Source organism: Podarcis tiliguerta (genome assembly GCF_965153285.1).
Source record: "Podarcis tiliguerta genome assembly, chromosome: 11".
NCBI classification, from domain to species: Eukaryota; Metazoa; Chordata; class Lepidosauria; order Squamata; family Lacertidae; genus Podarcis; species Podarcis tiliguerta.
The window spans coordinates 29109214-29126158 of record NC_139544.1 but is presented as its reverse complement, the minus strand read 5'-3'; the positions used below and the strand labels follow the sequence as shown (position 1 = coordinate 29126158).

The 16945-nt window shown below is 40.3% G+C and overlaps 2 long non-coding RNA genes across 5 annotated transcripts in view; one reads left to right on the top strand and one right to left on the bottom strand.

Moving 5' to 3' along the window:
• LOC310660151 overlaps nt 1–16945 on the bottom strand; it is a 586996-nt gene that overhangs the window by 85238 nt on the left and 484813 nt on the right. The window lies entirely within an intron of this gene.
• Nucleotides 1–16945, top strand: part of LOC310660077 — a 463269-nt gene that overhangs the window by 154424 nt on the left and 291900 nt on the right. For 3 of the 4 annotated variants that reach the window (XR_014503134.1, XR_014503135.1, XR_014503136.1), the window contains 2 exons: nt 1062–1164; nt 5435–7316. This is a non-coding gene — a long non-coding RNA (uncharacterized lncRNA). Of the gene's footprint in view, nt 1–1061; nt 1165–5434; nt 7317–16945 lie in introns of those variants that run through there. The other variant, XR_014503133.1, reaches the window with a different exon arrangement.

The following is a 16945-nucleotide window of genomic DNA, read 5'->3' as shown; positions in this document are numbered from 1 at the left end:
CTTCCTTCTGCTTGGCCTTTGGAGGTTTATAATGTTGTCAACTGTTGTGCTGTGATGATGTGTTGGCTTTTTCTATTTTACTATAGGTTGCTGGGTTTTATTATTATTATTGTTGTTGTTGAAATTTGTACAGTATTTTAATATAAACCGTACAATGTGCTGCAACTCCAGTTGAAAGGTGTAAAATATGATAGAGATACAGATGCAGATAGATTTAGTGTCAGTCTCATTTGACCTTTGTTTATCCACTATTATTTTTCCTTTGTTTGCATAGATTTTTTAGACCAACTTATGTCAATTCAATACATCCTTTTGTAGCCAAAAAGAAAGGAAAATTCACTGGGTTTGGGCCAAAGCAAGAATAATTTCAGTACTGGGGTGTGTTGACATAATGAGATGGAATTTTGGGGATTACATATTTGCATATATAGTCATTTTGTAAAATGTAAACAACCCTTTCTAGTGTCCTCCTGGCAGAAATCAAGACATATGTAGTGATACAATGGAATAAAACCTTACTCACACAGATAGAAGAATTATTTTGTTAGTCTGTCTTGTTAGAAGATAAGATGAAGCTATGATCTGATGTTAACTGGATCTAGTGGGCCTCCTTTGAGGCATGTTGGTTGCTTGTTCGCTTGAATGTGATATTTCAAAGCCTGAATATTTCAAAATCAAATGAATAAGTAAATTTATTTATTTGTCTAAACTGACTAGAGGTTTATCTGGCACTTTAGGTATTGTTGGCAGTAAAATAATGCCGTGAAGCAATCAAAATGTGAAACCTTTCTCTCCACACAGGCACTAGTAGTATTTCAGATTCCTTTGAGTTAGATTCACCACACTTTTCCTTGGAACTCTACAGAATAATATCAACTGCTGTAAGACTTGTATAAAAAGTGTGTCATGAATGTCACTGAATTTATGCTGTTTAGGCATCAGGGTAGTGGGGAGAAACAGTAAAAAGATGGACAAAGAGTTCTAGGAGATTCAGAGCATAATTAAAAATATATATATAGTTAAAAATTAAGCTCAAACTTCATATTTATAATTTATTTTAGAGAAGAATAGCCACATGGATTGATGCTCTGACACTTCACTTTTGAAGAAACCAAAGAGGACCAATGGAAGCAGAATGCGCAACACCCAACCAGAAGAGAAAAGGTCAGCCTTTCAATTTTCACTAAGTGGAAAGGGAATGCCATTGCCTGACTTGAGCAATAAGACATATGCATAGCATTTCTCCCTGTATACAAGAACAGGTTGACCTTGGTCAACATGCAGTGTTGTGGTGGTGCATTTGGTAGGGAAGAAGTGGAATCAGACCATACCTCTTTGTGGCATAGTTTTAACAAGTCAGAAGCATTTCCCACCTACTGTCCTATACAAGGGGGACTGTATATTGTTGTCAAGCAAACTGGGGAAATAATTGCACAATCTGGGCTGTGAGAGCATAAAGCCTTAAATGATATAGTGTTAACTGAGAAAAAAGTCAGTCATACTTTAATTAGGGAAATTACCTATGACTAAAATCTCACTGATTTCAATGAGACTATCCACAAATTTATACAGAAGTAATGAAGCTTACGCCCATGTAAATGTGCAGAAGATGCAGGCTAAATGTGACTAACTTTATCTGGATTGGGGCCTGCACACAGTAAACATTAAGTTTTAAAGAGTAAATATTAAAGAGCGATTTGGAAGCCCTTACAAGAAAAAAAGAAATCTTGCATCAAGAAGGAATCTGAATTATTCCTGCATGTCAGATTGCATTTATTTGACCTTGTGGCACAGAGTTTATGAAATAATGTTATGGTCATTTCTTGGAAAACGTTACATATATTGCATGAGTAACTTGGGAGCCCAGGAAATCAGCTGCCATTAACTTCTGGCAAATGTCCAGCAGCAAAAATGAAAGGAATGAATTAATGAATTAATTGTGCAAGACAAGCATAACATCAAGGGGAAGGGCCTATCAGTTAATGGCTATGATGACAGTATACACACCTCTTTGCCTCTGCAGTCAGGAATTGGTTCCACTCAACAGACTAGATTGCAAGAAGCTTGTCCACATCCTTAGCTCTCACTAACTAAAATTCATCCAATAATATGTGACTCTGGCGAGGTGCTGGGCATGTCCACAGACAGTACTGATCCAACGATGGTACCCAGTTTATGATAAATGTGTGTGATTTTATTCTTGAAGTGTTTAGCAGATACATCCCAGTGTGCCTCTATACATTCCTTAATACAGTGAGCCCACCACTAACTGGTGGTCTACGCACAAATGCAAAATCACACAAAGCCAGGAACTCCCGGAACTGGCCACCCCTGCAAAGCAGAGGGCTGCTTGCTGGAGCCTGGGAAGGTTGCAGGAGGGCCTTGGGAGCTTCCCAGGCCCTCCCGCAACCTTTCCAGACCCTGGTAAGCAAGTAGGTGCCTTCCTTACTGGTCTCTGGGATACTCCCAGAAGCTAGTAAGGAAGGAATCAATATGCTTACCAGGCTTTGGGAAGGCAGTGCAAGGGCTCTGGGATGCAAATGGATCAGAAGGAATGCTCAACAAACAGGTTGTTTGGAATGGGACCAGCACCAGATTTTAGAGGCTCTTAGCATGACACCATCAGTGGTACATCCGACAGCCACATACACCGCCAGAACTGTACAATTATGTTTTCTCCTGCTGCTGCCCTTGCAGATTCCATAGGTCCTATTGAGCCTCTAAATCTATGAAAACCATAGATCTTAGAATTACAAGCTGGGCTAGGTTGCAGCATAGGCCCACCCCTGAAGAAGGGTGAAGCAGTCACCTCAGGCAGAGGAAGCCCCTAAGGTGGCCTCTCTCTGCCACCAGCATTGGCTCCAGTGTCTGGTGAGATCTTACCCTAAATCCGCTGGCAGAATGGTGCTGTACAGCACTTCCTGTTTCAGCTCAAGCAGTGAAGCAGGATGTGCCACGCCTGCTAGGCTGTGTAGATTTTATAGATCAGTTCACTGGGGCATTACATTTGCGGTAAATTAAGATGGTTAATGGCCACCAAGGAAGGGAAGCAACCTTGGCTCCCATTCAGTAGTTGGAAGCTTGCCCACCCATTGCTCAAACAGCCCTCCATGGGCCCAGTGCGGAAACAGTGAGTGGCAGCACACCTGGGTCAAGACGGTGGCTTGTTCTGAGGCCCTTGGCCAGTGTCTAACCTGGATGATCGACTGGTGCTGGGCCTGGTTTAGGAGGGACCTGGTTAGTAGCTCTCCAGAGACTCTGTAGGGTGTCTTTTCCATCGCTTGGCTTCTTATGTCTGCAGTGTTTGTGATCTATCACTGAACTATTGCCTTTCCTCTCAAGGTATGGACTCCAGTTGGCCCACACAGCAACTGGATTTGAGCCTATGAACTCATGAGCATAACTGAAGGAGAGTCATGACTAAACAACCCTGCAGGCATGTGGGAAGGGAGTCTCTCAAGAAAGATTCCGAAAGCCAAAAATAAAACTAATTTGAGCACTCACTTTTTGCCGCTTCTCATAATGTGTGAAAGGGCTCTAAGAAACCATAAGCAAAGGTGCTATGTAAGCAGGCAAGAACTACTTCTTTTCCCAAGATTGAGTAAAGGTTCAGCATGCTTAGCAGTCTGTTGTTATTTCAATTAAATCCCACTAAATATCCATGGAGGCTCACATCCTGACCTTTATCTGTTGTAGAGTAGCACTTGGCTGTTGCACATAGAAAATTACTTCTGTAGAGGAAACATAATTAGGAAGTCATGCTGCATTGTGAATTTTCAGCTGTGTTTTAAGCATGTTTTTAGTGTAATAACAGCATCAATGAATTTGAATGAATTTTACATTTCACATTCTGACTGATTAAAAGAAATAAATTTCCCCTGCACCTCAAACAGCATTTATGTGTTGTGAAAGCAAGCATCAATCCTATCTGGAAATGACTTTTCTATAAACATTGTAAAATATCCCACACATTCTGTTCCTCGTTTTTGTTCTAGGATCTAATTTAATGAAACAAAACCCCTTTTTTCCTCCCTCCGTGCTTCTTTATTCCATGACCATCATGGGAATAAAATACTAAGTACATATTCTTGACAATATTGCCTCATTTCTGTAACCATTTCTTATGAGAAATCGAAAGGCAAAGACAGTCAAAACAGGAAACACAATAGGAAAGTTTATGACGTATAAAATGAATTCTTTAAAAGAATTTTGGTTTAAAATGCCAAGGGTGAGAAGTCAACTATATACTGCACACATTACTATTTATTACCTTGCATTTGGCTGAAATTCATCTCTTTTGACAAGCAAGGATAAATCGTATTACATATTTTATAAAATATGTGAGTTGGTCCTTATTCTTGAAGACCCTGCATAGCAAACTTGCATGTACCAGATGCGTACTGAGCTGCAGTAGTCTCCTCATGACTGGGAACTTCATGTAATTTTCTGGCAGCTGTATTAGGGAATAAAATGTATTTATTAAAAACATACACAATTGGTTGATTGTGTATCCAGTTCTTAGAGCACAGAGCGATGACTAAATAAAAATGGAGAAATGCAAGTTTCACTTTTGAGCAAATTTACTGCATGAAAGGTTCATTTTTTTTTCATATCACTTAAATATCTTCAGTGCTTCTCACTGTGTATGGTTTTATTGTGATTTTTTATATATACTTGAAAGCTCATTATTTTACAGTGAGGTTACTGAACCTAGACCATAGAGTGCAGATTATCCAGCATAGCATTAATCAAAATATACATGGCAAATGGGATTCAAAACAGTGCCAAAGAAGCATCTGCTTTTAGCAAAGAACAAAAATTCATTTAGCTCTTTTATTAAAAGGTATTATGGGCAATTTATTTTTAAACTATCACTCTAACACCATTAACTAGCATATAATTTAATGTACTCCCAAGCAACTTGACTTTTACATTTTCTTCAAAACATTAATTTGCTTTTGTAAATTGATGTAAAAGATGCCTTTGACCCCCAGGAAAGATTCAAGCCATTAACAATAAATTAAATTATGTTTCAGAAGTATATGGCCATTAAGTTTTTTGTTTCAGATATAGCATGTTTACAGTTCTATCTAGTGGCATAATATTGCCTAATGGAGAAAGAAAACTGTATTTTACTGGTTTAATTTCTGCTGAAACCATGTCAAGTTTAACAGTTCAATCCTATCCAAATTTTACTCAGAAATAAGTGTCCATAGGACTCCAAATTTCTTTTAAAAACTTAGTTGGTCTCTAAGGTGCTACTGGAAGGATTTTTTAAATCTTGTTTCAATTACAGTAGACCAACACGGCTACCTACCTTTAACTACAACTCCGAAGAGACTGTGATCTACTCACGGTATAGAAAAACAAGCAGTGATCTACCCATTGTCATTGGAAGAGTTGTTGAGCTTTTTCTTTTTTCTTTTTGTTACAGATCACTAAGCGTCCAAAGATCGACCAGGATCAACCAGGAACACCCCCCACGATCGACCAGTAGATCACGATCGACCTGTTGGACATGCCTGGGTTTCAGGATTCAACCCAATCCTTTTGTCAGCCTTATCGGACAAAAGTTGTGATGATTGCTACGAGGAAGGCACCTCCTCCAGTGGGCCCAATTTGTTTGCAGGCAAATTCCTCCCCGGGCCCAAATACAGCAACAAATTACATCCACAACATGGTCTCATTAACGCAGCATCAACAGACGCATTTACTGGGTGGGTTGATCTGCTACTGATTGTGCTGCTTGTTCCTAGTGCAGTCGCCCTTTTGAACCATAGCAGCAATCCAGAGTCAAGCCTTGCTCCCTCAAGTCTGCCACTGAGGGTCCACCCACTTTGAAGGCCATGACTGGCCAATTTATACTGTGGATTTTGATGGGCAATCCTGTTGTACCCACCGAAGCCAATGGCCAGATGCAAAGAATTGCCCTCTCCACCTCCCAACCCATCCCAAGGAGGCGCATTGGGCTGCGCCGCAACCATTCCCCACCCTAAACAGGTAAGTGACTGTGGCGTTTGCCTCCTAGGTGGGTCATAAGGAAAGGGTTAAAATGAGTGTGATGTGATTGGCCAGTAGAAACTGATAGGAGGAGGTAGAGTGAGAGTTGGTGTTGTGTGAAGTTCAGTTGAGAGTTGGAGAAGGAGTTGGAGAAGGAAGGAGTTGGAGAAGGAAGAGGGAGGAATAGTCTGTGGGTTGGTCGAGTTGTGTGGTGGGAGAGTGAGAGGAATTGTTAGGTGGAGTCAGATAGTTAGTTGGGATAATCAGTTTGAAGTTGTTAGGAACGAATAGGACAGTTAAGGAACGAAGATTAAGAAACTGACAAGAAAAATTGTTCATGCCTATAAAATAAACTTGATTATTTGTTAATGTTAACAACTGACTGGACTCCGTGTGTATCCGTGAGAAACGGGTTGGTGGCAGCGAAGAAAGCAATCACAGTGGTGGCACAGGGTCAATAGACCGTCAAATGTCCGGGGACCCTGTGTGATCGCCACAGTAACCATTTCCCAAACTTTATTTGCAATGTTCTATGTAGAGAGTCACACTTTATCTATACTGTTGGTTTCTGCCTGAAAGATAGAGCCTGTATAATAACACTGTCCTTAAACAAGGCTGTACCAGGTTTTCTGTCTGACTTCATTGTTTTGCATACAGCTGCCATCCTTTTACACTCATCCAGGCCTGCTATCATACAAGAGTAGCTGTTTCCTCCAGATTATGTCCATGGCTTGCTCCTTCTTTGGCTTTTCTCTCCTCAAGTTCCTCCTATATTTCTAGTACATGTTTATTTACACTTATGTAAATACAGTCCAGAGAGACAGAGGCACTACTTTGAGAAAACTGCTCCTTGGCATGTCATATTGACTGATGCGTCTGTTTTGATTAAGTGTAAGCACCTGTCTGCATAGCGCGGAGTAATTTTACTTTTCTAGAGCTACATGAGCAGGTTCAAGTAGGGATGAATGAACCTGCCACTTTCAATTTCTCTCCCTTTCTCATTTTTCCAGTCTTAAGTTCCATTTTCCAAATTTCTGCATCAGTTTGTGGGTTGTTGGTTTTTTTAAAAGTCCTCATGGAAATTTTATGATCAATTTCCCTTAATAGAATGCATTTTATATGTTATTTTCAACAACATATGCATTTTATGTGTATTCCCCCTGTATTGTTCTTGTACACATTATTTGGTTGGAAAAGTGTTAATTTCAAAGGATACTGGTGTTTTAGTTGTTACATTTTTGGGAAGCAGAAAAGTGTGTAGGCTTGCATTAAAATCCTTACCAAACCAGATTTCTACCCAATCCCATGCAAGCAAACCAATTTTGGGTCACTTTGGGAACCCTTATTGCTGCTCTGTCATAACTGGAGAGATGTTATAATCTGGAAAAAGCTAGCTAATTTGTTAGGGGTGATTGTAGACCTCTGATGTCATCTTTGTGAGAAGATCTGACTAGTAGAAAACCTGTCACAGACCCATTCGCAGAATTCAATGAGTGCTACCACTGCTATCATAATTTGTGTATCCCACAGTGGATAAAGGAAAACAGATTCTCTTGAAGACTGCTCAGTCAGCTAGCAAAGTAATTAATTGACTTTCATCTGATTTAATTTTAGGCTGATTAATAATCTTTTTGATTATTTGATTAACCAATGGAGATGAACTTCACAGTATCACAATAAAAATTACATCTTGATACTAAATGTAGGCATTGTTTTCCAAATAGACTAACTAATATTCTGAAAATCATCTTAAACACTTTGCCTGAATCTTGCAATATATGTTCGTTGGGGATGTTTGAGGGATCAAGTTATTCAAGATGAAATGACCTGATTTGTGCTTCTCTCATTAATGTGTATTGGCAAAATTTGAAGTCTGGAGTGCTGTTGAGTTTGTTTATAAGCCTTTATTACCTATTGTGCTGTGTCTTAGGGATGGGTTTTGTTTGTTTGTTTTGTTTGCTGTGTTATAATGTTTCCTGTTTTAAAGCTCTGATGTAACATTATTTTTTTAATAAGGAAGAGTGGTAAGATATTGTAGTGGTTCTAGGGGTTGCTCGTGCGTAAGCCGGTGCAAACACCTGGCTGGGTTGCCTGAGTGAACCTTTTCTGTCTGGACAGCCACTCACCCGTGGCTGTCTCAATTGCTGGCAGAATCCGTCAGTGGGCGTTTCTTAAACTTCTTCCAGCAAAGAAGCTCTTTGACGCCTAGTCTTCTCCTACTCTCTCTGTGCGAAAGCCTTCTGCGCAAGGAGGTCGTAGGCAGCGGAGGACCTCTACTCTCCCCGCTGGTCCCCGGCAAGGAGTCATGGGACCGCCTCACCGCTTCCCCCATCTGCCCCCCTTCTCCACTGGTGCTATGCTGATTCTCTTCCCCAGAAGATGGGCTGCCTCTCCCAATCTCGGGACGCTCTCTGGAATCCCTCTGGATTTTGCTCTCTCCCTCCGGCACTGATGGCAGTTCCCTGACAGATATATTTCAAATAAATAGAAAAAACCTAGGCCTCATCATTGTGGAATGTATTTTGAAACTTCAGCAATGGAATTTTCTCTTTCTGCATGAATAGAGCAACTGTACGAGCAACTCATAGCTAATGACTATTTCCATGCTTAAGGGTTTGTTTGGTTTTTGCTTTTGAACTTTACTGAGTTTTTACATTTCAGATGTTCATTTGGCATGTCTGATTCCATTGCCAGCGCCAGTATGATCAAAATGACTTTCCTTTTACTGATCATATAAAAATAGGATTATTGATGTGAGGTTTCGTAAAGATACGATGTGTAGGAGAAAGCATCTATGAAAAAATGGTTCCAGGGTAGGGCAAGGTAGCACTAAATTTGTTAAGTTGTTGCTGTAATGAATGTAAGAAATCTTATGTGGGGTAGTGGTTACAGTGCTGAACTAGGACCTGGGAGACCAGGGTTCAAATCTCCACTCGGTTATGAAGCTTACTGGGCGGCCATGGGCAAGTCAATATCTCTTAGCCTGACCTACCTGATGAATATAGAATGCCACCTTAAGCTCCTTGAAGGAAAGGTAGGATATGAATATGCAAGAAATACATAAATCTGTGAAAGGATCTCCTCTCACAGTCAGTTTCACCCCTTGTATCAAATAATTCAGGTGAGACTGTGAGGGAAGGAGAGAGAGGAGTGTTCCGTCTGGCAAGCCAAAATGCTTGCACTGACAGAATAACAGTGTGATATTGAGTGCCTCCTTGTGACTCAGCTGCCCTTAACATTCCACGAATCCTGGAAATCACTGAGCATAGATCCTTGATGAGATTTGGGGACTTGCTTTGAAAAACTATATTTTTTTCCAATTTACAGATATAAGGTGGTATTCAATTATGTTTTACGCAGACACATTGGAATTAATGAACCTGACAGAATTAGGTCCACTCATTTCATTAGGTCTACTGAGAGTAAAATATGGTTGAATACCACCCTATGCATCAACATATCTGGGGAATACTCCAAGCACACAGAAATTACTATCTTGTTTTTGGGTGGCCCTGTTTCACTTCCAAAAAGATAAGATACAGGGCTAGCTAGGGAAGGTGCCAGACACAACTTTGTGGAGAGGGACAAATTGGTATTAGAGGGGGAAATGATGGATCTTATAAGTTATTATCCATTTAAGTGAGACTCTTACAGCTGATAGACTGAGGCAAACAAGCTGGAGCTTGAAAAATGCCATCCATGGCACCTGAGCATTGTGCTAGAACTAGGAGTATCCCCAGTGAGTCTGTACCTTCAGAGGGTGCACAGTCCCACCTAGAATAGGTTGCCTAACTACTTCCTGGACATGTGATCCACCTACCATCAGCACCTCTGTCTTATCAAGATTCCATCTTAGTTTTCTCCTTTGGCATGGGTTTTAAAAAAACATAGAGGAACATTCAGTCATGTGAGACCCACATCCTTTCATGTGGCCTCCTGCCTCTGCTCCAATCTTCCATCCCATCAACGCCTCTTCTTTCCCAATTGTTTGTTCTTTATTTTCTTGGTTTTAAAACGTGTTTCCACCTCCTCTTTCAGATCAGCTGAAGGGCCAATATTTCATTTGACAATATTAAATCTATTAAAACAAAACAAAATTCCTAGTTCTGTGGCTTGGGGAAAATTAGGCATTTTTCCTCTGCAGCTTTCTGAGAACAAATAGTAGGGGTTTTTTTTGCCATGTTTGTGTATGTATACAGAACACACTAGAATCAGAAAGGCATTGTTTTGAGGTTTGGACTCGATAACCCTTGGGGTCTCTTCCAAGACTACAATTCTACAATTCTATGATTTTCACTTGCTTAGCAGAAGAGTAGCTGTAGGAACTGTTGTATCAAAAAGAATAAAAACATTCCATCTAAATAACTTCATCGAACCTACTGCCTAGGAGTGTGAATTCTAAACAGAAGTAGCTGTGGTAAGAACTGAAGCAGGGCAGTCTTTATTCCAGAGGAGTTAATCCCTAACACTTTTGTCTCTGGTTCTGTCCATTATTGACTCTTGTTCAACCCACTTCCAGCATGCAGCCCTCCAGCCTGACAGACTATATCTGATAGAATCTGGCCATTGACAGAAAAAAAGTTTGCCAACACTGTCTTAGTATCCAAAAGCACTACAGATTTAGGCCTATCCCTAAACACACACACAGAGTGAAATATGCCAGAGGTACAAATAAACAGAAATATTAATCACACGTTTGAGTCTAACATCTAGTCTGGCACCTACATTTTAAATGTTGTAAACGCAAATATCAGAATAACCCCGATGGCTGGTAGTCATGCAGCTGTAGCTTCAGGACACCTGCATTTTCATGTTTCTGCCGTTCATTGTTCCGTGGAATCCTATTTTCAGAATATATGTGATTGTGGAATCTCTATTTTGTTTCGCATGACATTAATCTTCACTGTAGTGAGATAGAATATAGATGTTTTGATGCTTTAGTTTCCTAGCTCTTTTGCATAAATGTGGCCCTCAGGCAGTGGTTGATCAGTGAAACCATAACCCCGGGTGCTTGCTGTCCAGGTTTCACCTCTGTGAGTGCATCAATTCCACAATATTACAGAAGTGCAGAGACTGAAGTAAAGGTCCCCCTACAAGGGCAAAAAGGAAATTTACTATGAATGGAAATGGGCTACTAATTCTTTGTTCACCCTCATAAAACTCCTGCTGTACAGCAAGGAACAGAAATTAAAGTAACATTTGGAAGGTCAGCAGAACAAGATTGTATAAATAACTAAGTCTAAGGATATAGAAGGGTGAAGAAAAGTATCTGGGAATGTAAAAATTGACCTCTATTTTTAAAACATAGTTCTCTATCTACAAACAAGTGTTTTTTTCTCATATGCAATTTTATATAAAAATTATCAACTAAAATTCATATAATTAACTAAGATTTCTTTAACTGGATGACAACTCTAATAGAACCAACAGTGCAATCTGATTCTTGTCTGTTGAGCTCAGTAGGGTTTTCCCAAGTAAATAGGTATAGGATTGCAACATAAGTATATTCTAAAGGTCTTGTCTTCCCCCCTATTCTCTTTGTATCAAGCACACACGTTGAAAATGAAGGAAGCTATTTTAATTCAGTCATTCTCTGCTTCATTGGAATGTCCTGTTACAAATGGTTCCTCTATTGGATTTACATCTCTGTCATAAATCAAGCTATATTCCTATAATATCTTTTTAAAAAACAAGCAAACAAATCCTCACTTTATTTGAGAAAAGCTTGTGCTGAAACACATTGTCCTAAACGGATGATAATCAGAAGCATGAAAACTGCATGCATGTAATAGCCATTGAGGATCAAAGCCTACAGATGGAGCTTTCAAGTAATCTAATATCACCTTAGACAAAACATGTTCCAAAGCAGGCAGCTCACATATTTAGTGATGAGCCATCTCATGATAATGTACTACAGCAGGGGTCAGCAAATTTTTTCAGCAGGGGGCCGGTCCACTGTCCCTCAGACCTATATTTTTTTGGGGGGGAATGGATTCCTATGTCCCACAAATAACCCAGAGATGCATTTTAAAAGAGCACATTCTACTCATGTAAAAACACGCTGATTCCCGGACCATCTGCGGGCCAGATTTAGAAGGTGATGGACCAGATTTAGAAGGTGACTGGCCTTGGTTTGCCTACCCATGTGTTAAATTGTACAACTGGATAGCAAACAGAAACAAAGTCCTCATGGAGTTGGTAATCTCATCAGAGCTGTACCACTTTGGCTTGAAAGTTAGGGTCATAATGATTGCCTCTTCCTCCATAGAAAATCCCCCTTCCATATAAACAACTAGGTGTGGTGCTGATTCTGAAATAATCTCAACAATCTGTTACGTGCCCCTGATATGTGTGGGCATCATCATAGCTCTGAGAATTGTTCCATGGCTCATTTTTTTACTGACAGCTGTTAGCAGTGCTGGAAAAACGGCACTTCCTAGTGCTTCTGATACTGATACCTGACTTGCAGCTACAGCAGTGTTCCTGCTACCAGATAGGGGAGAGAGGAGCAATATTGGGGTGGGAGGAGAGTCTCCCCCCTCACCTCAGCTGCTTAAGCAGCAGCAAGGTAAATTGGGTGAATGGATGGGAAGGGAAAGGGGGTATGGAAGCAGAGAGGTAGCATGTGAGAAAGATGGCGGAGCTTGAAAGGTTACTGAGGGGTTGGGGGAAAGAACTGGACCCCATCATTCTCCCAATAACATCATTGGAGTGCAACAGTTCTGATTTAGGTTATAACTGGGATCAGAATAAACCAAGCTGTTGGACTATTGGGCAGTGTAATTTGGTTTTCTGAGCCCAGCTTCATGCCTAACTACAGACTAGGATGGACATTTGCCATATTACTAGATGTCAAGTAGATAGGTTCTAACATGCAAGTTTTCTGTTCAGAAGGCTATATTTATGTACTGGGGGCAGAGCATTCCCCTAACACTGCCTCTACCTGAAGGGATGCAAGATGGACAAAGGTGTATGACCGTCTCACTGAGAACTCCGCCAAAGTTCCCGAAGCAAGACAAAGAGTGAAAGTTAAGCTATATCAAGACAAAAAGTTTTGGATATTCATTTAGGCTGACTCTCTCCAGAGTCGTTCTGCAAAGGATGTATGTCAAAAAAATACCTTCGCAGGCAAGATCCAAGCTGCTAAATAAATTAGCAATTTATTCTCCTTACTCCATTTGGCTTCTGCTGCATTGCCATTGGTTTTGCTCTTTGACTTTGCCCCTTATCTTTCCTCCTTTGTGGCACTTCTCAACACAGGGCTAATTTAGAGGAAATACAAGATAATTGACAATTTGGACACCCTGAGGAATGAGATAATGGCCTTGGCCTTCATGGGAGGCTTGAGTGGATATAGGCTGCAGGTGCATAATGATATGAGACATTGGCGCCACTGTATCTATTTCTCCCAGTCTTGCACTCTTTTTGTCTTACAGATGAAGCTCTAACTTTCAGAGCATTGAAGACTCTGTTAACAATAGGGGAACTCTGTTGTATAGTCAGGAGTTTAATTGATTCATCACCACCCCTCTTTATATCTGAACTTGTTGTATTAGTACAAGTACAGAGAAGGCTCAATGTTTCTTGCAAGGGTACCTTTCACAGCGCCTTTGAAAGTGAAGGAGAGAAGGTCCCATTAGTCGAGTCATCTATTGTGGGAGGATGTCTGCTAGGATGACATTTTTTGCAGTGTTACCAGCTCACACTTAATTCCCAATGAAAATGGCATTGAAAACAGCTTTAATGCCTGCATATGTTACAGGGAGAGATTCCAGTCGAGACATTGGCACATGCAACAATGACCTCTTATCCTGGGAGAATGGTTGGTAATGCTAGTTCCCATACACAGCGCATTAGCTGTGCATAAAGATGTCGACATATCACAAGGCAGTGACTGGGGATCTGCATTTGCATCTGCAATGCAATGAAGTTGAAACTGCATACAGCTAAATGAAGGTGTACCAAATGCCTCATAACAGTGGCTGTGTACATGCTCCTGTTTACTCTGCATCCAACACGGTTTGGGAAGTGATGGCCAAATGATGTTAGCCACAATGCATAAGTATCCTGTATCTATCCTGTCACTTCTTAAGAAATAATTGCATTTTGATGTGTTTTTCACAAAACCAGCTTTGATCCAAAGTGTGCTTGGCCTCCAAGCAATCTTAATCACATGGAGAGAAACACCTGAAGAGGGCTTCAATAAAACAGCTAATTCGGTAAAATCAATATAACACCAACTGCATTAATAAAATAGTATAAGAATACCAAGACCAAACCAGACTTTTTAAAAAAGGTAAAGGTAAAGGACCCCTAACAGTTAAGTCCAGTCGTGAACGACTCTGGGGTTGCGGCGCTCATCTCACTTTGCTAGCTGAGGGAGCCGGAGTACAGCTTCCGGGTCATGTGGCCAGCATGACTAAGCTGCTTCTGGCAAAACCAGAGCAGCGCACAGAAACGCGGTTTACCTTCCCGCCAGGGCGGTACTTATTTATCTACTTGCACTTTGACATGCTTTCAAACTGCTAGGTTGGCAGGAAAACCAGACTTAGAAGCACTTAAAATTACTACAGCCAAAGATCAGAATAAAATACTATTTGAGGGAGATTGGAAATGTTTTATGGAATATTTAGAGACATATTGTAGACATATTAAGAAGTTAACATTAACAGAATTAATTCAGCAGTAAAAAAAGTTGAGATATTAAAATGAGGAAAATAAGCTATAGGGAGTAATTAGAATATGTAGTGGAAAAGTAATAAAATGCACCATGGAAGGTGAGGGAGGGAGTCAATAACAATTGTGCATTTCTTTTATTTGAAATGTTATTATTTCAAGTGTAAAATGAAAATGAAAAGACATTTAAGAAAAATAAAAAATTACTGCAGCCAAAAGGCCTGTCTAAGAAGTCAGGGCTTCATTATTCATTGGAAAGAGGATAGAGATTGAGCCAGATGGGTCTTCCTCAAGTCTTGGTGGCCCTGTCTCTTGTGTTCACCTACCTCTCCCCTGGAGAAAGAGGGCAAGGCCTTAGTTGTATCACTAGGCTCATATTCAATGAGGCAATCCTTCAGGTCTGTAAATGCACATCCATTTCTAGTATTGGCCTAAAGTTCCCTATTCAACACTAAATCTGGTATCCTTCTTTGTTGGACTAAGGCAAAATGTATACTTTGTCATTCTTATGCACACTGAGAGCAGGTCCCCATTTAATTGTGGAGGACTTTCTTCCTTATAAACAAAGTGTAAATTTATTTAGGCAGGTTAATAGACAGTTTACATTTAGGCAAAGGGTGTGAAACTGTTTTTAGAGCACCTAAGTCAAAAGGTGCTAACAGCTGAGGAGGAACATAAACAAATGGGATGGGAGAGATATCTTAGCGAAAGGCAATGGAAGGAAGGATCCATCAATTTTGCTTCTCTTGGTTTCTCATTTTTCCAATCTTATATGCAGTTCTCCCCATTCCTGCAACAATCTGCAGTTGTTGTTTTTTTAAAAAGGATCCTCCAGAAAATTATTCAGCATTTCAGTGCAGTTTTCTCCTAATAAACACATTTTTATGCAGTTTTTACTAATGCACACATTCCTGTGAACAATTTATCATAATATAGTACATTTTTGTATGTTATTGTCATGAAGATACTCATTTTAATGCACACCTTTGCCCACTACATGCATTTTTATAAAAATTATTTGGCTGGAGAACAGAATTGCAAAATTCAGATCAGTGCAAATTTCAAAGGCTTGCATTGCTTCATTTCTCATGTTGTCTGGAAGTGAAAATGTGATAATTTGTCTTCAGTTGCAAACAGAATTGAATTTCTCCCAAATCTGTGAAAGACCAAACTTTTTTTTAAAAGGCTTTTATGAATGTAGACACGAAGGACCTATGAAGTATTGTGCTGCAGAGAATAATTTGCAAGAACTACTTGTCTCTTGATGGAGAAATAAGTTTATAGAGCAATACAAAAGGAAGAATGGGAAGAATAGTCCTTGAAATTTATCACTGGAACTAAAGTGGATTCTAGACTACATGTTTTTCGCATAGCAACCCACTACTGTGTGTGGCACTCTTCAACTTAGTGTAACATCTAGGATGACTTACCAAGTGAATTCCTAATAAGAATATATTGATTGTTTCCTTGCTATTACTTAGTGCTGCTGCTGAAAATCTGAAAAATCCTTAGCCCCCACATTGGTGTGACAAGAGAAATAATATAGTTCCATGTATTTACTAGTTTCTTATTTGTATTGTGTATGTCAAGGCCCTGAGTCCTCCCCCATTTGATGGATAATAAGACACATGGACACCAGTATTTTAGATTAATGGGCTAACTAAGGCCACAACTTTATTGGTTACAGAATGTGAGTGGTATTGACTTAGGCATTGGAATTGAACCGACTATATCTGACTCCTGCCTGCCATGCAGGTAGTCCAGTAAGCGTCAACCACCAGTAGGGGGATCCCTGTTGATGTACATCAACTGAGAGCTCCCCTGGGGTCCCCGATGGGGTCGGAAGCAAGACAAGAGGGTGATCCCCGAGCCGAGCCACTGCTTAAATGCTGCAAGCCATGCCCCCTGGCCAACTGGATTGGTCGGCCAGGGGCGTGACACAGCCAGGACTCCCCTCTGACGTGGGGGCACTGCCACGCCCCCACCGTGCATGGGGAGGTCACATGGCCTGCCCGCAATCCCATCCCACAGGGACATGGAGCGGCCTTGTCAGTTGTCCATGGTATTTCTGTGCAGTCAAATTTATATAAGAATAAGAAATTACAAAATTTATTTTCAGGATCCCAAGATTTCTCATGCATGTCTTGTCTTTGCCTATGCTCCAGCACTTGGCAGGTAGATTAAATTCATGTAGATAACTGTGAAGCAATGCAGTATATGCTCATCAAGCTAATATATATTAATGAAGGTTGTCTTCTAGGGTTATGTA